Source organism: Gadus macrocephalus, chromosome 19 (assembly GCF_031168955.1).
Source record: "Gadus macrocephalus chromosome 19, ASM3116895v1".
Lineage (NCBI taxonomy): Eukaryota > Metazoa > Chordata > Actinopteri > Gadiformes > Gadidae > Gadus > Gadus macrocephalus.
This window is the reverse complement of record NC_082400.1, coordinates 8620246-8646673: the sequence shown is the minus strand read 5'-3', so window position 1 is coordinate 8646673 and position 26428 is coordinate 8620246. Positions and strand designations below refer to the sequence as shown.

General features: G+C 43.0%; 1 long non-coding RNA gene across 1 annotated transcript in view; it reads right to left on the bottom strand.

Annotated features, from left to right (window-relative positions):
• Window positions 1-2737: 2737 nt before the first annotated feature.
• Window positions 2738-26428, bottom strand: part of LOC132447467 (uncharacterized) — a 453739-nt gene continuing 430048 nt past the window's right edge. Inside the window, exon 3 of the long non-coding RNA XR_009523092.1 lies at window positions 2738-2750. This is a non-coding gene — a long non-coding RNA (uncharacterized LOC132447467). The remainder of the gene's footprint in view (window positions 2751-26428) is intronic.

Sequence of the window (26428 nt, the reverse complement as noted above, 5' to 3'; positions counted from 1 at the left end):
TTTGCGATCAGGTTGGAGAACTGAGACAGCAAGTCACTTCTGAGAGGGGTGTAAAAACTCACAGCAGCGCAGTTCTTCAGTTTTTTATTCACGATAGAAGAATGAACGTTGGTAACACTTTGTAATAAGGATACAATAATCAACATTAGTTGATGCATTAATAAACATTAAAAGTTAACTACTCGGTAGTAACCATTTACTAATGTATTCATGTTTACTGATTGTGTTTCAATATGACACATTAGTTAAATGTAACCTACTAACCGTCATAAGATAACGTAACTAAATACCTTAGTTAAATAAGGTATCAATTCATACATTATTTAATAGGGTTGGGGTTAACCCTAACCCTATCCTTATGCTATATAATGGTTATTACTCTATTTCCTTGTTTTCTTAATGGTAAGGGGACAGGAATACTGCACTCGGATGCCCTCCACAGCATTGGGGATTGAACCCAGTACCTCGTTGACCGGGGAGTCCGACCCCTTATCCACTTCATTCTCCTGCTCACAGAAGAAACCCATTACCCCCCCCGCCGCCCGGTCTGACCAGGTCCAAGGGGGTCCTAACCTGGGCAGTCCACATGGGGTTTGAGAGGTGTGTCAAGCGAGACAGCCACCCGCCCCCCAAGAGGCCCTCAGTGTCTCAGAGCTGGATCTCATCCACCTCCCCTCTCTCCTGGGACCTCCGCCCTGCACAGCCCCGTCCCCACCCCGGGATGACCCCTGCCAGAGAGATGGGCTCCTCCTGCACGTAGTTCAAACGCTGTTCCTCTCCAGGGTTTATGAAGCCCGCTGAAGTTTTCACTTCCCACCTTTTCATTTTTATCCGCAGTTGAACGGCCGCTTCTCAGCTTCGCAGAAGAACATAAGAACATTGCTAGACAGGGCCGGTCAATATCTTTATTTTTTTTGTTGGGTAGCAGTGATCTATCCTGACTGATGCAATATTTTAATGTAAGCTGTTTCTGGCTAGGCCAGGGAGGCTATTCTAGGAAAGCTAGGCAGGGAGGGAAGTGTTCGCTACACCGGCCAGTGGCTTGAATATTGTCAGACATAAAAAGATAAATCTGAATGAGAAATGATGCAATTGTCAAATAAATTTGATAATGTACCAGTGCACAATGATATTTATGGCGACATTTAAAGCACATTCGAACTATAGACTGAGAAAGCTATGCTCAGAAAATGACATTATTTAATAACATAATAGAATAATTGTTGCATTGTCTGGGGTCTACATTTCAGCTCATTTTAACTGCTAAGCATCGAACAACAAAGCCCCTTTAATATTGAAGAGCTCAGATCAGGTCCCCCCTCTCTTTAAATAAGACTTTAATTTACATGTTTATTACATCCATTGTGGTCCTTCCTCAAAAAGTGAATGAATAGAATAATAAATGAAGGAATAAATAAATCATGTTACAGTGAACAAACCGTCAACAGCTTATACCTCAGTGTTCAAGCACTGGGAAAAACCATCTGCATGGACGATTCACACCCCTAGCTAATGTGCATATTGCATATTGTTGACAGTGAATAATGATAGGTGCACGGTGTAGCACTGTTCAGCATTTAATAAATCCTGGCCTATTCTGAATGTATGAATGAATTATTCACCGCACTAAGTATCATAAACCTTTAGGGTCCCCTTGGGATCCGTTCTCATTCTCCCTTCTGGACCAGAGGGCGCCAAAACCATTATAACCATAATAATAACAATAGCTGAATTATTTTGATTCATAGCACTTTACATAGGGTTTTACATACTGGGGTCGTGGGAGTGGTTGATGTTCTCGTGTTCCGCGTGGCTCATTCTATATACTCCATTGAGACACTGGGGATGGTGTCAGAATTAATTGATTTCAACCCGCGGGAAGAAATTGGTACCCGTGCAATTCCGTTATTGCATGTGTGAACTGCATCACAGGGTTTGACAGGTTTCAACATGAGCTGTGGGTAGAGGAGAGCGACCGGCACCTTTCCGTGATAAAGAACGACACTGTTGATGTACACCTTAGGCAGCTTTGCCACGTGGCAAGTTCCACCACCAGCTTAGAAAAAGAAAGAGCAAGTGTTACCTGTATTATGTCATGGGTTGTTTTGTTAGCGAATACATCGTTGATACATTGTTATTTTATGGCGAGAGACAAAAACCAGTTAGAATAGATGGTGCCGTATCGCACACTTTGAGTCTGCCGCACCATCGCTGGGGTGAATCATCCAACCAATCCATAGCCTGTAGTCCTCCTCTACCTCCTAATCCACCTTCTGTTCTGCCTCCTAACTTTTGTCTTTCCCCACCTCCTCCTGTAACCTCCTCACCTACCTCCTCCTCTGCTCCCTCTACCTCCTGTTCTCCTTCCTTGTCCCCTAACTTATTCTTCTGCATCCTCCTCTACCTCTTTCTTTAGCTCCTCTCCTACCTCCTCCCTTACCTCCCCCTCTCCTTCCACCTCTGTCACCTCCTCCTCTTCCTCCACAGTTACCGCCTCCTCTTCCTCCTCGTTACCTCCTCCTCTCCTTCCTTTTTCTAATTTAAACTACTTCCTCCCCTATCTCCTCTCCTTCCTCCTACCTTATCTCCCCCTTTCCTTCCACCTCTGTCACCTCCTCCTCTTCCTCCACAGTCGCCACCTCCTCTTCCTCCTCAGTTACCTCCTCCTCTCCTTCCTTTTTCCCCTACCTCTACCTCCTCTCCAACCTCCTACCCTGCCTTTACCTCCTCTCCTACCTCCTCACCTTCCACTACCTCGTCTCCTACCTCCTCACCTTCCTCTACCTCCTCCACCTTCGTCTTACCATCTGCGAGTGTAAACGATAACAGAACTCACTTACACATTTTGTGAGGTTATAAGATCGTGAACACAGATGGAGTTTAGGTTTTAAGAAACTAATAAACAATACTGTGTATGGCATGCTGCTGGCCGCTGGGTGGAAGACGAGCACTCGGTTGATTTATAATGTTGTGAATTGGCATGGCCCTCTAACAGTTTCATTTTCGATATTTGGCAATTCTAGCATTAGATACACTTGTGTGCACGGGCGGTTATACATAAGCAATATCACTGTTTTAATGTGTACCAGGTGACTTGTGCCTGCAATATCAGTGGGATTAATAGAGGTAGACTGGTGCTTTTACCTTAGTTTCAGCCTACCCATTTGATCACTATAACTATATATATATTTAACTAGAAATATAACACTAAAACTGATCTGCAGTTACAGCAAGCATGCTTGACTATGATCAAAACGCTCTAAATGACAGATTTCCTAACATTGTGAGGACATTGGCAGCTCCAGTGGTGCAATAGCAACTGATTAGCTCAACACAATTCTGTGCTCAGAAACTAATAGCTTGCTGAGCGTGAACTTACAATGTCAGCTTTTTATACGTTCGAGCTTCAGCCCACATGTCCAAAGTCAACGCTCAATTCCCCGACTGCATATGAATAAACAGAAACACTTCATAAGAGACACTAGCTCCGACGTGACTCCATCAACATCCATATCACGCTAGGCTAGGCAGTTAGGAGGTTGTACACGCCCGTTTAGTGGCAGTCTGGAGACCAGCACGCTTAATTAACCAAGCGCTTACACAACAAGAGATAGATGGTTATTATACCTAGTGGATACCTGTATTTTGTATTGTAACTTACACTTCAAAGTGAACCATATGTTCCTCAGCTATCACAGGCAAGAAAAAATGGGACCTTTTTATTTTTTGGACATCTTACTGGGGAATGAATAAGTTAAGTTTCACGTTCTCGTCGTCAGGTCCCACCTTAGCGTGGGTAATTTGACGAGACAGGCGACAGTTTGTTCTTCAAATCTAGCGTACATTTAGACTAATTGGATGATCTCTTCACAGAGAGGGCATGGAGATCACTCCTGAGTCTTGTCAGTTCTGGCTTACAACTATCCACAGACGCAGATGCTTTCCTACTTGTTTAATTATATAATGTTTGCAAATGAGATCCTTCTTAAAATTCTTAATATATCCATGTGCACAGTTTTTTAAAGGAAGCGACCCCTGCCTAGAAGGAGCAATCGTTGGCTCCGGTAAAAAATAAGCAACACACATTACTGAGAAAAATACTGTGGCAGATCGCGACCCATGCTTTCCCACATAGCGTTGCTAAAAGGAGGACACCACACAGAGATAACTCTTAAAAAGAGCTGATCAGGAGGCATTTTGCAGCGTTAGAAACAGAGTAGGAAGAAGATCAGCATGGTTTCCTTGAAAAAGGTTTTTGTCTTGCTGCCGGCAAGGTAGTGGAAGGGAAGAAATAGACAGCAGCGTGAACTCTCCGAACTCTCGTTGAACCAGTTTTATCAGCGTGCTGCTCATAAACAAACTTCTGTCTTTGTTTAATGCCCTTGCTCTGCTGCAGTGGTATTAAACAAAGACAGAAGTGTGTGTGTTCAAATGCTCTGATACTGTCCTGACACAGGAATAGAGCCGATGAATCCCAATTCCCTGTGTTCAAATTATTTAAAAATATGTATATATATATATTTGTATCCATACTATTCATCGATGCATTAACTTCACTTCTTCCCCTCAATTAATTATAACTTTGACAGCTATGTTTTACTGCATTCTGGGAGGCCTGATTTGCCAAATAGCTTTTCCTTGCCTTTTTTAGCTGATTACTCATGAAGCCTGGTTTTCTAGGGGTATTACAAAGCACACAGTAAGCAGGAACGATTAAGTGGAGTAAGGGTTTTGTAGTTGACAATTGTATTCCGAGCTACCAAAGTCGTTCCCTACACACACAGACACACACCACTAGAGCAAAGACTAGCAGAATGCCATTGTGTCAATTTCAGCCAAGTAATATTTCCCCAAAACGAAGCTTATTTTTGTAATTGATTGACAATCAATAGAGACAGTGCACGTCAGTCAATTGCTTAATAAGGCTTGTAGGCCAGACCTCCCATTATTGTCAAACAAACAAAACAAGGCATTCATTCTGTATTCATTTCCAGTGCGTACTGTGACAACTCCTATCACTTTGCCAATTTCACATTCATTGAAAAAGTGCCCCCTAATCGAAATGATCTGACAAACATGAGAATTAATGCGTCTGGTGAAAGGATATCCTTGTTAAAAAGAATTCAGAAAGACTTGGCTTCCTTACGATAAAATAGGGCTAAATATCGATCATGATTCACATACTCCACACCAATTAAATCAAAGGAAAATATTGTTCATAAAAACAATCGGAATTCAAACTAAAGGGATGGTTAACCAAGTATGCAGTGTCATGAATTAAATAAAAAAGTTTAAAGAAAACTTTTTACCAGGAAACGACAATATACTGAAATTGGGCTTGAGCGAGAGGTTGACGACACAGACAATCGGTGAAGACGTTCTTCATAAGAATGATCAGGAAATGCTGGTTGTTCAGTGGAATTTCAGACCATCATCATGGTTCATCATCATCTTTCTCTCCCATCAATATCACATGTGGCCGGGACAGGGGCTGGTAGAGAAAGGAAAAGCAATGGTGATTACGACCTCATGAAGACAGGGTTGCGGTGTCGCCATGGTGAGGTGGGAGGGGCAACCTCACCTTATCACCACGGGTGTTGTAAGATTATAATGGAGTCGGTGCGGAATGCGCAGGAATGCATCTTCTGGAAGGGAGTCAGAGGGATGGATGGTCTCTCATCTAACCTTGATGAACAGTAGCACAACTGTACTGGCTCGGGCGTGATAACCTCTCAAGGCTTTTGAATTTCTTGATTTTTTTAAAGCTGCAATATGCAACATCTGCTATCAGAATCAGAATTGCTCTTATTTAATTCTTATTGTACAAGTACACAAGAGTAAAAATATTATGCTTGGTTCCTCAACACACACAGCAGCAACAATACTGTCAAACTAGCCTCGTCTATTCGTTGGAAATAAAACATTTTGATAGCCTATGAGGTTTAAAGTCACGTTTATTAAATTGATTAAATCCACTGGATGTGTAGGTATCAACTGGCTGTTGATTGGCCAGCATAAGCAGACTCACAGAAAATATAATGGAATTTCTCTAGAATTTCTCCGTTTCCTCTTCAGAAATGGGCCAATTGACTTCGGTCACTGTATAGCCTTTCAATTAATTTCTACACAAAAAAATGTGTTTTAGAGCACGTTTCAAGCAACAAAATATTGCATATTGTGTTTTTAAAAAATCCTAAGAAAAATGACATTTAATAAGTACACATTGTTGCATATTGTATCATGCAATTAACTGCTTTTTGGTCAGTAATGTATGATATTGTATTGCAATTTTCAAATGCAATTTGTTGTTGTGGAATCAATAGCGCTAGTTCTTAAAGGTCAGCCATATTTTAGCAGCAGGTATCGTGGCTGATGAGCCATTACAAGCCATTAAAAAACCTATCCCTTTGTGACATCACAATAATGGAGCATCCACTGCATATAAGGCTGGAGGAATTTGTGGTGCTGCTATACGTTGCAGGGTTAAAGGCACGGTTTTTTCTTCTATTTTCTTATTTCATGCCTCCTTGCGCAGACATATCTAATGTGTTCAACAAGGCAACATAAAAGGATCAAGTCGTTATGAGCCTATGTAGTAGGCTACTGAACAAAGGCTATATGAGTGAACAGACACATGCACACAAACACAGTGTGTGTGTGTGTGTGTGTGTGTGTGTGTGTGTGTGTGTGTGTGTGTGTGTGTGTGTGTGTGTGTGTGTGTGTGTGTGTGTGTGTGTGTGTGTGTGTGTGTGTGTGTGTGGGCGCGCGTGTGTGTGTGTCCGGTGTGTGTGCGTTTGTGTGTATGTGTGTCAGCGTGTGTGTGTGTGGGAGAATTAGCCCAAATTAGATTTGCAGCGATGTGGTGGTGCATGTGACTAAAATGATATATTTAAGGTATTGAATACGTTAAAAGGATCCCTATTTTAACACAAGGTGTGAGCGGTATTAGCCGTCACACTTTTTTTTTACCTTGTTTCCTCTGAGATGTATGATGGACAGATCAACGCTAGCTGGTCGACGCCCACATTGCCAGGCCACACTTTTCTTCTTTAGCTACAAAAGTTGGAATGTGCGACTCAATATTCAAAGATAAATTTTGAATGTACCTCTCTACATTTCAAGTTTGATTTGGAATAGTGCTACTCCTTATTTCAAGTTTGATTTGGAATGCGCCACTCTACATACTATGTTTTGGAATAGGCTACTCTACTTTCAAAGAGAAAGTGGGATTGTGAGTTTAATCACGGTCCGCGGTTGATGAATATATTATTTGGAGAGGTGCTACCCTGCTGCCTTGTAATCAAGCATTTAAAAGTGAGAAGCTTGTAGTTGTATAAATATATAAGCCTGAACATGGTGGGCCCGGGCCTTAACTGCCCGAAATCTGTCTATCTGTGGGTCCCTGCAGTTAATCTTGTTCTATTCTTTTCGCTTGGTTTGGTTCCTGGCTAGACTGACATCAGTGTTGTAGAGACGGCATTTCAGACAACTACAGCCAATGTGAAGTGTTCACATGTGTATTGGTAGATTCAGTTTGAGCGTCGGTTTACACAACAGAACATACTGGCTGAATTGTGTCTGCATTAGGTTATCAAATTGGAGAAAGATGAAGGTCTGAATAAGTAGCCCATTATTTACATTGCTTCATCCATGTTATGAAATATCTCAGGAAAGCAATTATGATTTTGTTTGAACCTTCCCTTAAAATTGTTCAATAGTAAAACTGAAGAATCACACAACTTCAATAGAATCAACTTAATGTGACCGGCTGTTGCCTGGTAACAAGAGGAAACGCTTCAGAATATGGTCAGTTTAAAATAAAGCTTATAATAGGAACTCCTTGTATAATGTGTTGGCTATTTTATTTTATCGCCATGGCAACCGTGTGCCAAAGACAAAAGATATTTTAAATACAGAGGCAATAAAACTGACCCTTATATTGTGTACAAAGAGTTTCCAAAATACAAACTGAAAAACTTTGAAGGCAAAACTATCGTATAAATCTGCTGAAAACAACCAGTAAATCTGGCCTTTCTGTTAGAACTGATGAATTACCAATGAATTCTAATGTCATTATACTGTTGGTTTTTTGTATACATTGTATATACTATAACATATAATAAGACGTACAGAACTAATACATGATTTAATGGCATAATAATTTATGGTACTGATCATACATTTTTGCTTTTACATCTGTTGTGTACCCTTGGAATGAATTTGTGGCAGTCGGCTATAATAGACAATATATTGTAAAATAAGACCAAAACATTTTCCGGTCCCTTGAGCAAGCCAGAGAGAGGCTGCAGGCTGTTAAAGTTGATATAACTGTTCCATCGAGACGGCAATATTATATAGTATAATAAAATTATATTCTATAATATTATATATTCCCAATATTGAGCCTCCTTCTGGGTGCTTTTTTTAAGTACACCACAAAAATGCTTCCTTGAACCCAAACAACACAGTTAAGTCAAATTAAACATGACATCTGTAATTATGATAAGCCTTAAAATAACCCTATTTTACCATTAGGTGTCATGTTGATGAGCCATTGCAAGCCATTTCAAAAGCCTAGCAATTTGTGACTTCACAATATGGGATGTTACAACTGGCTGGAAAAAGTTGATTGGGGGTCTTAATCATCTGGTAGACACTTGTGATTTCACAAAGGGAGAGGTTTTAAAATGATTGCCTTTTGACATTTACAGAGTACAATTGTCCAGGATTTGGGTTCATAAAGTCTGTTTCTGTGCTTGATAGACAGTGATTATATTGGCAGCTGGTTCATTCGTTTTAAAAAAGACAGAAGATTCAAGTGAACAGTCGAAATGTAAAATCCTATCTCCAGTTCTCTCTTTCTCTCACATGCGCCTGAGCATATCAGAACATCTCGTGAGTAGCGAGCGTGGCTCAAAGCCTATCTGACACTCTGTTCAGCAGATCACAGTGTAAGAAAAAATAAACCCAGACATTTCCAGGTGTTTTTCCGATGATCAAACACTGAGCCGTCACCTGCTGATTGTCGTGCGTAAGAAACTCAAACTCTGGAACCGGTTCCAGAGAGCCGCTGAGGGGCAACCTTCAGTCATTAAACCCTGCGGTGTGATCTGAGTTAGAGCCCCCTGTCGGATTTTATTTTTTTTTAATTTTGGACATGAAGTTCGTCTCAAACTCTGACAGATTGAGTGGGTGGCATATATGTGCGTTGGTGGGGGTATGCGCTGAAAGCCGGCATCAATCACGCGCGGAAAATGTGATCAACTGTGGAATCGTGACAATGATTGGCACGGAGACGGAGCAGTTGGCACAAATCGCGGCTGCGGCCAGGGCAAAGAGGTTGTCATTACGATTCTGGATGTACGACGCTTGCTTAACTATCGACACACACACGACACATACGATCGACGGCGACCAGCATCGATAGTGCGTGTATTTATAGCTAAAACCTTTGGATTAATTATGTTCACAGTTGATGCTTTTAATATCCAGACGATCCAAACCGTTCCATCTCATGTCAAATTAAGCGGCCTCTTACTGTTTATAAAAAAAAGCTAATGACAAAAACATTTAAACATCCCTTTTTGTCCGTGCTATTTGAGGAGACAGAAAACAAAGTCGGCCTTCTTGCCACAAAGAGCCAGGGGTATTATGGGTTAGGGGAAATATTAATGGAGGCGGAGGAGCTCGTGGCTTTTAAATCCCCCGGCCTAATGGACTGTATTGACCACATCAATAAAAGAGGATGTATGTTTCTAATGTCCCCTCTGCGGTGCATTAGGCTTTGCATGGGCTCCGGTGCATTTGTTTGTCTCGACAGCCGCAGAACGATGCATGCTGTCCCATTTTAAATAATCGAAAATCATTCGGTTTTTGGCGAAAATCATATCGACGTGCCTGGCTGGAAGAAGGACATACCATGGACACACCACTTCATTTCATTGGGGAGAAAGGCAGACAATTCCTCCCAATGGATCTTGTATTGGGATTCAATTGCATTTCTTAAATCACAATCAAATCAAAACTCTTTTCTCTCTTGTAGTTGACCTTTTTCTTGACTTAATTCTAAATATGGATAGGTAGGAGGGGCAATACTAACTATCCATCTTTCTTGGATTTCCTTGATAATAATAATCTAAAAGTAACACTCTGGCAACTCCTCCTTCAACAGGGTGCAATGCCAGGGCGGGACTTCTTCCTAATCAAACATTTCATCATTTCTGCCTGCCAAAGAGGCAGGTTCTGATGTCTAATTAAGTGCAACGATTCTGGGTTTCTTGGTAAAGAAACCAATTTGACACATGGTAGATTCATGTGATGGCTCAAACTCAAATTGATTGTACAAGGGGTGGTTCAACAGAAATTTAAATCATTTCCAATATATCATTATAGAATCAAATTCATATAAACATATTTATGTCTGGGGAATGTCAAAACATGTCCAATACGCATAAGACATGTTTTCCATTCTAGTTCATATTGGAAAAAAACTTTATTCCTAAACAAAACCAAAGACAAGACTACAATGTTCCAGCCCCTGCAGGCTCTGCTACACATTTTAAATTGGAACGGATGACCTTTCACCTTGCAGTCACATAGTGAAGTTAGGCCATGGGAAAGGGAAAAATGAAAATCCACCCACTGGTGCAGCCCAACCAAAATTGAAATTCTACAAAAGCTACCATGGATATTGTCAGATTCCTCCTCCAACCATGTTGTCATTACTGCTCTGTAAACCTGTTTGCGAGCGAGCACGAGAGAGAGAAAAAGAGAGACAGAGAGTGTGTGTGAGAGAGCGAGAGGTGCAACTAAAAACATGCCGACGACCCACACTGCATCTGGGAAACCAACATAGTCCATATCCATAACGAAGCCGCCACACTCGTCATCGTCGTTCTGAGAAGCAAACAAGATCCAGTCCCAGCATGGGACAGTGTCCCCCACCCTCATCATCATCATCAAGAAGCTGTGTGGTCGATGGGTTTGTGTGTGTGTGTGTGTGTGTGTGTGTGTGTGTGTGTGTGTGTGTGTGTGTGTGTGTGTGTGTGTGTGTGTGTGTGTGTGTGTGTGTGTGTGTGTGTGGTCCTCAAGGCCGTGTCACATGTTTCGGAAACAACCCTACCATGTCCTGAACCCACCAAGCGTGGCCCTGCTGGCGCCGGGAACCGCCGGTGGTGCCGGTGATTTGTGAGCATTTGAGCACAAGTATAATAGACGAGAGATTTACCGTTCTGCTAATTAAATTTTGCAAACCTGGCAGAGCCTCTGGCAGTCGTTATCTTCCAGCAGGATTTTTTGATTAACTGGAGCTCAGCTCACAGCTATCAGGAGGTACTGTTGGGGGCTTATAAACATCAGCCCTCAGCCAGCCTCACCTCACAATCCCCGCCCCCACAACCCCCACCCCCCCCCCCCCCCTCCTAATTAAAAAAAATAATGCAGACCTCGTTACATCCACTGCATCCTACCCCTTGCTTACCTTTGGGTGAGGACGTGTCACCTCTGTTTGGAGGTCAAACAGTGGGCAGTATATATCGTACACACGCCTCTCTACCTCTGTTAAATTAAGCTATGTCATTGTACAGGCTGCTGGTATCATAACAAAACGTATCATGGTCACAAAGTAGACCGTTTAATTGTATATACACACACAAAGTATACACACACACACACACACACACACACACACACACACACACACACACACACACACACACACACACACACACACACACACACACACACACACACACACACACACACACACACACACACACCATTTTTTCTTTCACAACTTAACACCATTATGCTTAATGCCAAGTAAGTATGGAAGTGTGTTCAAACTTTGCAGAATCGTTTCATTTGTTTGGCCATCTTAAAACTGAAACTTTAGTAACTTCAGCACTACATCTTTAAATTCAGGAGTCATTCCACAATGGCAGTAAAACAAACGTTCTACATTACCCTGACAGACCGATGTCAGGAAGTAAGTCTGGAAGTGGATTAGATTGAGAGAAGATAAAGAGAGCTGACATTTTGACCAGAGAGCCAGGTAAGAAAAATCAAATATTAAACTTTAGCATTCATGTCTTTTTTCACTCCAGGGTGATAAATTATGCATTAGTCAGATAATATAACAGTAGGGTGGGGGAGACAGAACTTTAATGTTTATATTTAAGTTACTTCTATTACTGTACTATTCAGCCATTTAGGAGACGCTTTTATTACAAGTGTCTTCGTGGATATCTTTTGAGATATACGCCATTCAGGAGCAGGTAGGCCATCTTTGTTGAATGGTGCCTACAAAGAGAGTAGCGTACGTTGGGGTTTCAACCCTGGACCTTTCAGCTGGGAGTTCAAACCCCTTAACCACTAGATTATCCTGCCCGTGGTTTTTATATTCCCGGTGTTGCTCGCCTGAATACAGACAGAATGAATCCGAAGCCATAAAAGTCCACGACGCAATCCGAATTCATGTTTACCAATATATCCACGCAGGCATACAAGCCAACGCTCTTCCGCTGGGCTAGGGAGATTGCACTGAAGCGGCAAACACATGATAAGAGTCAAGCGAAGCGTTTGGACGCATGTGTGGGTTTCATTGTGTGCGAGTGTGCGTGTGTGTGTGTGTGTGTGTGTGAGACTGACGTAAGTCTTATTCCTCATAGAACAGGTATTAGGGTTAAGTTAGAGAGAAAGACGTTGCTGTTTAGATTCACCCGGTTTTGGACTGTCAAACAAAGCTGTAATCTGATAGGATGGACTTTAGTTGGTCAGAGTCAACAGTGTCAAAGTTGAAATGGTTTGCACTTTGAGCACATTGTCAGGGTGGAGAGTCCGCGAGGTCCATCACGTCCAGGGGAGCGTCAATGGTAGCTTGTGCATCAACACTCAACTTTAAAAGCTCATCATGTGTTGTGACCACTCTCCAAACACAGCTTCCATTCAGGCTATAAAAAACTTCTGGACAAAAGCCACACAGAGAATTCTCAGTCATTTACAATAATGTTATTGGATGTTGAACTCAAAACCATTGCATTTTTTCTAGATACAATTTCTTCTTACAGCAGTAAAAGAGGTTGTAAAGTACACAAATATGCACACTTAGACATCCTTGGTGTACCAATGGTCTTTACAGCGGGCAGATGAAATGGACATGCAAATCTACTTTTTCGTTTCCTTTCCCCTTTGAAGAATGCGGTCATTTACACATCGTAACATCTCTTTAAGAGATGCCCTTTGAAGACTAATATATTTTGCTGTCTTCCATCTTGCAAATCGGCACAGACCTTTCTGTTAATGTGCAAACTAACTCCATGGATTTGGATGTCTGCATTTGATTTAAAAGAGAATTGATGAGCACACTCTTACTTTTTACCATCCAGTGAAGGCTGCTGAGCTCGCCTTTACCAAAATGATAGGATCTGCGTTTGAAACGAAAGGTATCCCTGGCTAAATGTCGGGCTTTGAGAGGAATCAGAATACAACATTTTAAATTGAAGGTGAGCAGCAAAATAAAAAATGGGCATCTGAAATATTTAGGCAGTATGGCCTTACGTCTATTTCTTTTGGAAAGGCTCGAATGGATTTGTGTCTAAAGTTACTCTTGAAAATCTAGCACAATGGAAATGCAGAAAAAAATACTTTTTCTCTCCCATAACATTCCCAAAGTCTTGGTTGCTTTTAAAATTGGAACGCACACTCTAGCTTGCAAATGTACCTTAAGTAAGATTTGGTGGTATCCAAGTTGGTGGAGGCCTGTAAAGTTCTGGTCCTGTACAGAACAACCATTATTGTTATTATATAATCACAATATGAATTATATAACAATAAAAATGATGATGATTATCATTATACATCTATTGCTATAGAGAATAGAGGTAAATAATACATCTGTTTAATTCAAACTATATCTCCAGCAACCCTTTTTTTTCCGTCCAAACGAATGCATTCAGCATCAAAAAAATACATAATGTGAATGTGTTTTTTTCCCTGCAGCAAACACTATTGATTTTGCAACTTTTTAAAATGTTAGTTATATTACTGGTCTCTATGATATTGAACAAAACTTTGGAAGGGTGATAAGTATCTTTTTTGTGTTGGATGCCTGTTAAAAAAATATTGATTCACTTGGTTTTGCGCGACCAGCTACTGACACAAAAATAAAAGTCTCTTTGTACACTGCAGCCGGGGTGAATCCATAACTATTACTCTGATAGATTCACAAACATAATAGGATGTTAGGAGGAGGCTGGCAACACTCCTACAACTGAAACACAATGTGATATAATGGAGAACGTTCACTGTTCTAACTTCCTGCACCCCGTAGCTGTATAATAAGCACTCTCATCAAATAACAACGTATGCAATACGCGGCAGGATAATCCACATACAGAATCCTCCATGTTCACTCACAGGTGTGTGGAGAGATATATTTAAAGATTTTTTTCCTTCCATTTTTTATACAGGAGAGTTAGAGCTGAATGTATTGGAGAGAGAAAGGGGGGGACGTGCCGCAAATGACCGGGGGCTGGAGTCGAAGCCGGGTCTCTGCCGTAAGGTCTGAGCCTTAACGGTACACGCTGTACCTGGGGGGCCGCCGGGGCACCCCCAGGTGTGTGTATTTGGGTCCAGCCCAGCCGGGAGCACGATATGACATCACCGAATAAACAGAACAAATTGCCGCAAAAAGAACAAAAGCGCCTCACCTTTCATTAAAACATTCCTCCCTGAATCCGGCCGTCGGCATATATTATGGATTTAGTGGAGGGCTACGCGCGGTGGATTAGCCGGAGAGAGCGGAGGCGCCCTCCGAGTGCACGCCCTAATATGGGCTTGTGGAGTGATGTTTGGAAAGTGCTGCGGGCTCTGCCTGCAAAGCCCCCTTCCCTCAATTACATTGATTCCAGAGGCCTTGCAGGTCTCACCTCTGCTGGGACACAGCCGTCTTCGGCCAGCTCTCCGCTCGCTATATGTATGACCAATGCCAGAGCAGCGAGGGCAGTAACGGATTCTCGGTCTGCATGGACCCTTTCAGCACGCGCACACACACGCACGCACACACACGCACATGCGCGCACACACACACGCACATGCGCACACACACACACACACACACACACACACACACACACACACACACACACACACACACACACACACACACACACACACACACACACACACACACACACACACACACACACACACACACACACACACACACACAGCCTAGCCCCAATTATCCATTTATGAGAGAGAAAACAGCACCAAAAGACGTCTGTAGCCTCTGTAGAATGGTGAACAAGGATAAAATGCACGCCCAGCTATATTTGATCCCGTGAAAGTGCCTTATTCCATTTGGGGCTAGTTCTGTGCTAGTTATAGTCAAAGGGTGTAGCTGCTTTATGTAAGGCTCTCTGGGAATTGCAGATTATGACCTTGGTAGGCTTGTTAAAGAGGATGAGTATCCCCGGGATAATGATAGAATTGCAGGGGAATTCTACACGATTTCAATAATTGTTCTTGTGTACGCCCACCACAAACATGACAGGAGAGAAGTTTATTTAATATAATTGCCTTTCTACTATTAAAAACAGAATCATATCCAAAGCAGCATTTCAGTTTTTTTGTCATTAATGACTAGCTATAGGGTTTACAGGCAGAGCGGGTTTGATCCCAGAACCTTTGGCCTGCGAGTCCTAAAGTCTGGCTTCATGTCTATTCTGCCCTTTCATGTTAACTTAATAAAGAAACCGTCATCGCTGAAAGAAAATGATCAGTAACACTAACGTCGAGTACGGACATGCACAGTTCTTCAAAACACAAATGGACAAAGACCCCAAAGGTCAACGCCAGCATTTGCTCTTTAGATGAAAATAGTCAAACACCCTAACGAACACGGAAAACGCACACTGAAACCCAAAGGATGGGACTCAAAGCAGAAGCGAAGCACGATGAATTGAAAAACTTGTGAAAGCCAAGATCAGTCCTTTTAAAACCCCGATCCGCGCTGCGAGGTAGGGGTCCAGTCCTGCTCAATAGTTTCACCGCTCCGCACAGAGGCGGAGAAAGAGGAGGGGGGGGGGGGGGGGGGGGGGGGGGGGGGGGTGGTGGTGGTGGAGGTGGCGGCGTTTGTGGGGAAGCTCTCTCTTCTCCCCCTGACCCCCAGGGACCCAGAGTCTTAGTTAACGACTGGTATTCACTCCAGCCCGCCTCCCCCCCCGACCAGATATACGACCACAGACAGGATCAGCGGCCGGCAATCGGGGCACCTTCCAGCCCCTATTACTATTCAGACTTCAACCCTGACACCCGGAGAGAGAGTGGAGAGCGCCAGGCAGCGAGAGAGAGAGAGTGGGAGAAAGAGAGAGACTGAAAGAGAGAGAGAATACGGGTATTAGCCCAGGCCTTCTCATTTGCAGGGCCCTTGTGTCCTAGTGGTTATACTGGGTCTACAAATGGCTGCCATGGTTGTCCTAAGGCGTGACATGCAGCTTTTCGTCAGCATTTGATTGGGCGGTGTGTCCGATGTCTCACACACACACACACACACACACACACACACACACACACACACACACACACACACACACACACACACACACACACACACACACACACACACACACACACACACACACACACACACACACACACACACACACCTCTAATTGCCAGGAGATCTGCTGAATTCTTGACTTCGCTGGCTCGGAGTGACTGTTGCCTTTCTTTTTCTGTGCCCCCGCCCTCCCCTTCAGCTTTCCACCCAAACTTCTTGTTCGATAACTCCTTGTAATGTGTGGGTTCACTCTTGACTATTTGGGTTTGAATGGGAGGACCTTTCTGACATAACGTAGGATAATGTAAAAATATGGAGGATGGAAAAAATTGTTAGACAGACAGATAGACAAATAAATAAATAAATATATATCTATATATATATATATATAGATATATATAAGAAGCCATTTAAAAGTTAGTCCATTGTGTTTCTGAACCCAAAAGTAGTTGGAATACACCTGTATACATATTGTATACAAATATTATTGAATAATCCATCTATTATTGAATAATAGATGTTCTGAATGCATCTATTACCACTCAACACAAGCGATCATTCCAAATCTCTTTTTAAAACTCATGGGACAGAATAAAGCCTGTACATTTCTCTACACAAACAGTGTGAATAGAACAGTATGAATGCACTGGAACAGATGATTTCATCCCCCAATAGATAAGGTCACGTTACAGCAAAAGCAGCAAACTGAGAAGTTCTAATTTCATAATAGAAGATTCTTATCAGACTAGTTTTGGACGCGAAAGCGAGAGCTTTTTGGAGACTTGTATAATGGGTTCGCCGGATACTGTGCAAAACGAGCCTCTTTCCTACCCCAGCATTATGTCCTTATGTTATGGGCTCAGGGAACCTTGGACCTGAATGTTCCCTTTGAACAGTGCGTGCGTGGAAACGGGCTGCATAGCCTTCGCCTCGGAAACGCAGAGCTAAGCAAGGTGCTGGACTTGCCGGCACTTAGGGAAAATTAGGAACTTTGCTGGCCACGTTAGAAAGTGGATTATTTTGATCTTGCATCCAGGGAGAAAATCCTATTTAGAGAGCCCTATCTGTTTATAGCAGGCAGGTGACACAAGGCACGGTCAGGGAGGGGCTCGACATCAAAGTCAAAGCGGGTAAGGTTAATATAAAACAATTAAAATGGAACATGGTGACTGAGAAAGGAAAAGATTCAAGTCGCTCCATGAACTGATGAAAATGTATACAATGCACGGCCACAGTCAATTTAAAGGAAAGATAAAGCCTATGGATCAATGTGTATCTGGTGCATTGCAGTCCATCGTGGGGGTCGCCAATGTGCCTGTCTGCCTTTTATGTTGAAAAGCTCAATGTTGAAAATGTGCTGCGTTTTATGTGTCGGCTGGTTAGAAATCTATATTTGGGCTTAAAGGAACAGGAATCTCTACCAGACTGAAATGTATAGCATGGACACTGTATTAAAGACAGCTTTGTGTTCTGATGGCTTATAGTGGCTTTTTTCAACTCATTATCATTGGCATAACATGCCATTGTTATACTGATGATAGACATACCAGTGAAATATATAATAATTTAGTTATAGTTGTCTACAAAAATTTCTCGTACAAAAAAAGTTAGTCAAAAGTATTATTCGCCAAAACAACAACAATTTCTAATGCACTGTTTGCACTGCAGAAAATGTGGAATAACCATGACATAACACTGACCTTATTATTACAAAACACAAATCTTTTTAAAGGAACGTCCTATTAGCCTATCAGACATATTTTAGACCATCCATGTAGGAGACGAAGTAACGTCAATTACCGGGTAGAAATGTCATAATTTCTTTTTTTTCTCCAAAATGTCTGCCATAAGGGATCTGATCAGTGTCTGGATTGGTACGGGCGTGGGATGCGTCTGCCCGTCTAAAAATCGGTGCTCTGTTTCCCTGCGCATGCAAAAGGCCAATTAGGTAGAGTCTGCCCTAATAATAAGCACCTGGCAAGACAGGGCCTGAGCCTATTTAAGGGAGAGGCACTCAAACAGGCAGCGTCTCCCTATAGCTTGAGCATTGCTGCTGTTCGGCTGGATTCATGATCACACTGGATATCACTCCTCTTAGAAACACTTGTGTTGACGGTTCCCTGTTAGACGATAGGAGAATAACCTCACATGTCACAGTGCTTCCATACATTGAGCTCTCAACTGACAACATTTTTGTTAATTATACTAGGACAATGTCTTGTCTACAATCTTGATTGTATTATTACATTGCTTCGTAAAATCACATTCTATTTCTTTTGTACTCCTAACCCATTTTGTCCACATAAGGTAACACAAAGTGTTTTTTTTACTATCGCGGAATCTTGCAAATTCAGCGGTAGTTGTTGGACTGGCAGGGTTGCGTATGTGAATGGCTGGGTAAACATTTCTCAAAGGTGAACTTCTTTTGAAAATAATTATTACGGTGATTAAAATATATCAATTTAAAGAGTCGTTTGGCTTTAAACAGTGTAACAGAAAACCACCTTAATTACACTTTACAAAAAGTGCAGTTATTCATAACAATGCTTCGTCTGGTCGTGTACTAGCTTGTCTGAAAATATTTATCACTCTCTTTGTCTTCATTTCTTTTTGTACCCCCTCCCCTCCTATGTCTTCCCTGTAGCTCTCTCTATATTCTCTTTATCTCTCACTTTATAGCCTATCTTCCCCAGGTCATTTGCTTCCTGCACTCACTTGAGTATGTGCTAAAGTGGACGGTGTACTAAACGAATAGAGAGGCAGTACGCTCGACGCAAGCAAACTGTGGGAATAATGACATGATACAGTGGGGAAAGTTACCTGAAAGTTACTCACTGGCACCGTACTTCCAGTAGGACAACTCTAATAGGGAACACCGCAAAGGATCATGGGTCAGCAGTAGGGTACATCGCAAAGGATCATGGGTCAGCAGTAGGGCACACCGCAAAGGATCATGGGTCAGCAGTAGGGCACACCGCAAAGGATCATGGGTCAGCAGTAGGGCACACCGCAAAGGATCATGGGTCAGCAGTAGGGCACACCGCAAAGGATCATGGGTCAGCAGTAGGGCACACCGCAAAGGATCATGGGTCAGCAGTAGGGCACACCGCAAAGGATCATGGGTCAGCAGTAGGGCACAACCCAAAACCCAAAACTAGTGAACCCAAAACCAATTGTATAAGACAGGTATTTGTCTTATATGATCGTCAACATGGTAATCTAGGCCATTCTATCACTGTTACTGAAATAAGTCTGAAATTTGAGAAAAAAGGGGTACAATTCTATTTGAACATTTCCACTCTGCTGCTAACACAGGTGCCATTCTTTCGTGATGTCCGAGTGCCTTTTCCGAGGCACTCAGTCCTTGCGGCCTAGGGGTAATGGCAGTGCCAGTGGACGTGTGGAGCTCTGTCTGGGCAGCGGTTGACTGCAGCGTCCAAGAGAAAGTTTAGCTTTTTAAACACTTCAACACGTTGAAGCTCCGTCTGAGCTGCAATCTATTTGATGTCCACGTTCGAGTGAGGGTTAGGCTTCCCGGACACCTTTAGTATAACGCTACGGTGTCACCTTTCTTATACAATATCGCTTATTATAACGCTCATACACAACGACGGTCCTAAAAACGTATCATGAGGTTTGCGTGGGTCATAACACAGCCCCCCTATTTCCTAAAACTCAAAACCCAAAATGCATTTCTTTAAATCTCAGCTTTCGAATCTGACTTACTGGCTCTTTAAAAGGGCCACATATATTAGCCATAATGGGCTGAACTGAAAATGTATATTTTATTTATTTCATGACATCACAACTGCAAGTGAATTTTGGATATTTCTCCTCAGCAATCTCCCCGATAGACAGATGATCTATTAATCATAAATATGGGTGGACAAACTCACACCTGGTTGTATGGTCGGCACCCTTTAGTGGCCTAGTTTTAGTCAATCAAAGCATTTTCTTGTTTTGAACACTTTTTCTCCAAATATTGTGTACATGGGTTTACATGCATCCTTTACACATGCGGGATTACAGGCAGTTAGATATTCATGCATGTATTCTTTAGTTGGCCTTGTTTACTTGCCATGGATGGTGTTCAATTCACCTGAGGCAAGAGGAGCCTTTTAATTTATGTAATTATGTAATGCTTCTGTCTCGATTAGTTTCATTCAAATAATGTCACATGCAAAACTCACACGACATAAATGATAGGAAAACCAACCTTACATTTGTAACACTGATCATCAGATTTAACACCAGTGTATGTATTGTTAATGAACACACACACACACACACACACACACACACACACACACACACACACACACACACACACACACACACACACACACACACACACACACACACACACACACACACACACACACACACACACACACACACACACTAAACACCAATAGGAAAAGACGTGGAAGAGGCAACAGCTTACTGTTTTAACACGCTCTGTCTGGAAGGTTTTACTGACGGGGGGTACATGTATAGCTATGAAACAAGTGACTCACGATTATAGAAAAAATACGAATCCCATGTCGCTCTTTAGTTTTTTGTGGCTACTCCCGATCTCCATGTCGGATATAAAACTCTTAGGCCACCTGGGCGCCGGTCGGCCAACACGGTAATAAGGGACATGTCGGAAACCGCAACTGAAACTCATCTATGGCCTTGGCTCAAAACTAGAACCTCATTGAAACAGAAGAATAATTTCGGGGTGGAGAGATTGCTTCCCCCCCACTTCAATGATGATGACTTCTGGACAACATCTCTAGTTTTATTAGTATTTTTTTTCCAGGTAAGCAATCTTGTAATCACATTTTTTTTCTCATATGATAGAAGAAGCTATTGCAGAGGCAGAGTGGTGTGTGTGTGTGTGTGTGTGTGTGTGTGTGTGTGTGTGTGTGTGTGTGTGTGTGTGTGTGTGTGTGTGTGTGTGTGTGTGTGTGTGTGTGTGTGTGTGTGTGGGGCTTGGGGAGGGGGGGGGGGTGTCTCAAGGACAAAGGCATAATGCATGCTTTGCAGTACGATGACTTCAGATAGCACCTATCTGCCGGATATCTTTTATTGCTTTTCTATTTGCGCACGCCCTTGGGGTTCTTTCATTGAATTGGAATTTGCCTGCTGGAAGTTTGTTGCATTCTCTGTACACAGAAGAATAAGCACATTACGGAGACAAGGCAATATGCTCAGCGCTCAAGGCCTCCCGAGTCCCGAGGAACAACACTCGGCTAATTAACGAAACCAAAAAATGCACATTTATTGGACGCAGGTAATAGGTAATTAAAAAATGATGCATAGATATATATATTTAAATGTATATAAATATTCCCTTTGCATTTATCCAAAAAGGTTAAATGGGTTAATAAATATGTTTATATCATCTTCATTAGCTAATTACACTTTGTTATTGTTGCTATTGCTAGGGGGTTGGGAGGTTGGGAGGGGGGGGGGGGTGTGCTCATTGAATTAACTGCCAATAAATCATTCCCTCCAGTGGACCGTGAGTTCTCACTCATTGTACGATCATATCCTGTGCGACTTTGTGATAGAAATGTAGAAGTATAGTGGTTCAAAAGGTGGGGAACAGTCACACTGGTCACACCCCTGAAGCCATAACCCTGGAAAAACAACTTTCACTGTAGAAAAGGGGAAAAAAAGGCTATGGAGAGGAATTAGTCTTCTTTTGTCCTGCGTATGGGTGTGTTCTTCTTTGAAAAATGATATATTTATCATTGGTTAAACAGCTAGACGTAGAGAGAAACAAAGATTTGGATGGGATCAAATCAATTCTAATTCATAAATAAATCAATTCCCATAGCTACTTTATTATGTAAGCCCCACCTGTATAGCAATTTAGACAAACGTGTTTGGTGAATGAATGCGTGCCGGTGCAAATCGTTTTTTTTCCATCTCCCATGCCATCTCTAGGAAGCCCTATGTACTAGTCAAACTCGGAAGGGGTCAGGAGCTCTTAATATTTCATTGTAAAATATATAATTTATTTTTGGACCAAAAGGCAAGCTAGCGAATCTCCCACATGTTACCCAGTGCACTGTAGGACCTATCAGAGCGTCAGTGTGTGTGTGTGTGGGTGATTGAGTGTGCGTGTCAGTGTGTGTGTGTGTGTGTATTTGTGCGTGCGCGGGCTGTGGCCGGGATTATCCGGTCGTATCCCCTCTGTACTGCCGTTGGAGGCCGGCGTCGGGGCACTCAGTGACAGTAATGGTTCTTTAAAAGCTTGGCAGAGAAGGAATTCCCCGTGCTGTCTGACAATGTGGAACAGCAGCAGCAATAGCAGCAGCAGCAGTGGGGCTGAAGCCCCCTCATCTCCACCCCCATCTCGCCCTTTTCCCCCCGTCCCCCCGCAATCCTTTCTCCCCGGAGCATTACCTCTGGATGTGGGAAGGATTCCTACCCCTGATGAACCCAGTGGAGGTTGAATACTGCCGCTTCCATGATAGTGAGGGCCTGTCGAGTCAAGCCCCCTGCCACCCTTTTAGCTTTTTTATTATTTTTTTTACCATCCGTTAGCTCGTAGCAAAGAAATAAAGATTACAGTATACCTCAGTTCTTCACTGTCGCCATTCCCATTATTGGAAGAATTTTGCCCCATTCGATTGTATCTGGAGCGATTAACAGCGATTTCCCCCAGATTACATCCTTGCCGTTTGTTCGTTTTGTGCTCTCTAATATTCTCAGCGGTGGCGGCTCAGGGTGGACACGGGATTTGGCGCGGTAAATACATGACATTTATTAGAGCGCCCACCAAATATCAAACCGCGGGAACACGTGTTAGCGCTTAAAGCTTGTGGCCGCAGAGGTCCAGGGATTAGTCACCCCTGGGTGCGGCATGGTTGCAGTAAGTGTGCCAGCCCCTCTGGTTAACCGGAGGCTGGATCAAAACGTGGAGGGAAGTGGCTGGCGGTTGAACCCTGGAGGCCACCCCCCAGCCCACAAGGTTGGCATGCCCCCCTGTCTCAACGTGTTCATTGAATAGCCCCCCATGCATCAACGGAGACAGTGGGGGAATGAACGCCACACGAGGGAGAGCCAGAGCGCGCTAATGTCATTGGCGTTGCAGGCGTCACGTTTTCTGGCCCAGTTTCATCAGGGTTTGGGCAGTTCAGTTCGATTTAAATGGCTTTACCAACAGCCTTGCGGCAGTAGCTCAGGAGGTAGAGTGGAATGGCTGGTAACCGCAGGGTTGCTAGTTTGATCCCCGGCTCCTGCTAGCAGAGTGTCGAGGTGCACCTGAGCAAGGCATCTAACCCTTACTTCTCCCAACGAGCTGGCTGTTGCCGTGCATGGTTGACTCCACCGTCGGCGTGTGAATGGGTGAATGTCAGGCAATATTGTAAAGCTCTCTGGATACAAATGCAGTCCATTTTGATCTGGAAACCATTGGACACCAAAATCTGTGTTCAACCAGGCACAGTTTTATTTTTTTGTTCAGTATCATTATAGATGGAGAGTTGAAAATGATGGATGGATACGGAAAAACTAATTGCATGGCTTACCCTACGAGCCGGTAAATATTGCCAACTTTTAACAGAGATTGGCCGTATTCCTCCCATAATATATATATATTAGCCTGTGTTGCTTCTTTACACAAATACATAATTTGGGTGCATAACGTTAATGTTGATTATGTCGTTCTGTATCATCGGGTTTAGCATTCGATTGAGGAATCGCTGACATTCACAAATATAGAGTAGTGCATTTTTCATCCTAAAATGTTGCTGCCGTCTTTTAAATGCTCCAGATTATTCTTCTCATAACACTCCATGCGTTATTCAGATGAGAACTAGGGCCTTTATACACTCACTATTTCAGTGACATGCCCCAGGCTTAAACGTGATTGGAATGTAATTCAAGCTTTGCTCAAATATGATTAAGCATATCATCACCATACGAATGTAGGGAATATTATACACTAAAGAAACACAACAAGATACAACAACACATAATGACAGAGCGCCAGACGGAGACAGAGGCAGACACACACAGGGGACAGATGGAGAGGCAGAGAGATAGATAAACATGCCACATGGATAGAAAGACAGACAGTCATTGAAAGACAAGCAGACACACAGGAAGAGAAAACAAGGGAGATAGAAAGACAGACAGATGTGGAAAGTACAACAGTTAAACTCTCACAAGGAAAGAGATCAGGAAACCGGTAAATAAAGTTTAAGGCTTTTATTCAGAACTTTAACAAAGTAATACAAAGCCGAGCTGCTCTGCAGAACACCTGCTTTTCCAGCTTCGGCACACACTTTATATTGTCTCACTCTGTGATTCCTCCCATAAGCCCCAAGCCAAGGTTGTTATCAAACAACCCCCAAACATGGCCTCAGCATCCACAAACTTCTGCTTTCGTCTTCAAGCGCAACTTGGTTCTCAACAACGTATTGGTGGCAAACCCTCCACCCAGTTCCCCACCACCAACAACCACTGGCCTCTCTTATCCATCGAGGAACACCAAGTTCCCCCTGGCATTCTAACCATTAGGTTGTCTCGACCTCATCAGAATAATTATATTGTAAGGAATATTATTGCATACTGGTGGCACAGAACATCTGCTGATCTCTCTGATTTCAGGAGACTCATCAAAGAAAGTATTTCCACGCCTGTCTCATTCATATAGCATGTAAGGAAGAATGATAATCCTTCTAAGGCTATAGTCAAATTATCCCACATATACAGACACAGAAAGAAAGACAGAAATAGAGCTAGATAGTTATTTGAATCTTGAATTATTTAAAGATAGATGGTAAGACCGAAATATAGACTGAGAGAGCCACCATACATCATATAGGGAATATTATACGCTAAAGGAACCCAAGAACATCACATATTGACAGAGAGAGAGTGACGGAGACAAACAGAGACAAACACACAGCTAGATAAATACGGCACATGGGTAAAAAGACAGACAGACACACACATTAAACAAAAAAATATAGAAAAACAGACACAAATACAGACACACATCTACAAAGACCGAAATAGAGATGGATAGACATTTGAATCTTGAATCATTTAAAGATAGAAAGACATAAATATACACTGACACAGAGCCAGCGAGATAGACAGCTAGATAGATGGAAAGATAGAAAGACATAAATATAGCCTGACAGAGCCAGAGATGGCTGGATAGACAGCTAGATAGACGGACGGACAGACAGACAGACGTGGATGCGGGGGACAGTGGGGATATGGGGAGGGCCGGGCATCGTGCCAGCTCGGGGTAACCTTGGTGACACCCTTCATTAAGGCGTAGCTAGTCGGAGCCGGTCCTGACACCCTGAGCGAGACACTAGCCACCAGATGGAGGGGAGGAGGGGGGGGGGGGAGACGCCTCCAAATACATCACACACACACTCTCTCCATCCGCCCACTCCTTTACAGCGGACCTCAAGACCAGGAGGAGACAGGCAAGACACGGGGGGAGACAATAAGTGAACATGAGAGCGAGAGAGAGAGAGAGCGCGAGAGAGAACGAGAGAGAACGAGAGAGAGAACGAGAGAGAGAGAGAGAGAGAGAGAGAGAGAGAGAGAGAGAGAGAGAGAGAGAGACCTAGCATGGTGACAGTTGCAAGCGGGTGCCAGAGCGAGTGAGAGTGTTTTGGTTGGCAGCAGGTGCTCTGCTTTTCAGCCGTTGTTAGAGGAAGGCCGATGAAGGAAAGGTAAAACCCGCGGTAAACTCTTAGGGAGAGGAGAGAGCGAGCGAGCGAGAGAGCAGTGCGAGCCTATGCAGCGCGTGCGCCCGTCCTTGCCGCACTTTCGACAGCAGGCGGCGCCGACCTCAGGCAATGACCCCGCTGGTGCCGTCAACCTTAGCCAGCGCCCTGCGTG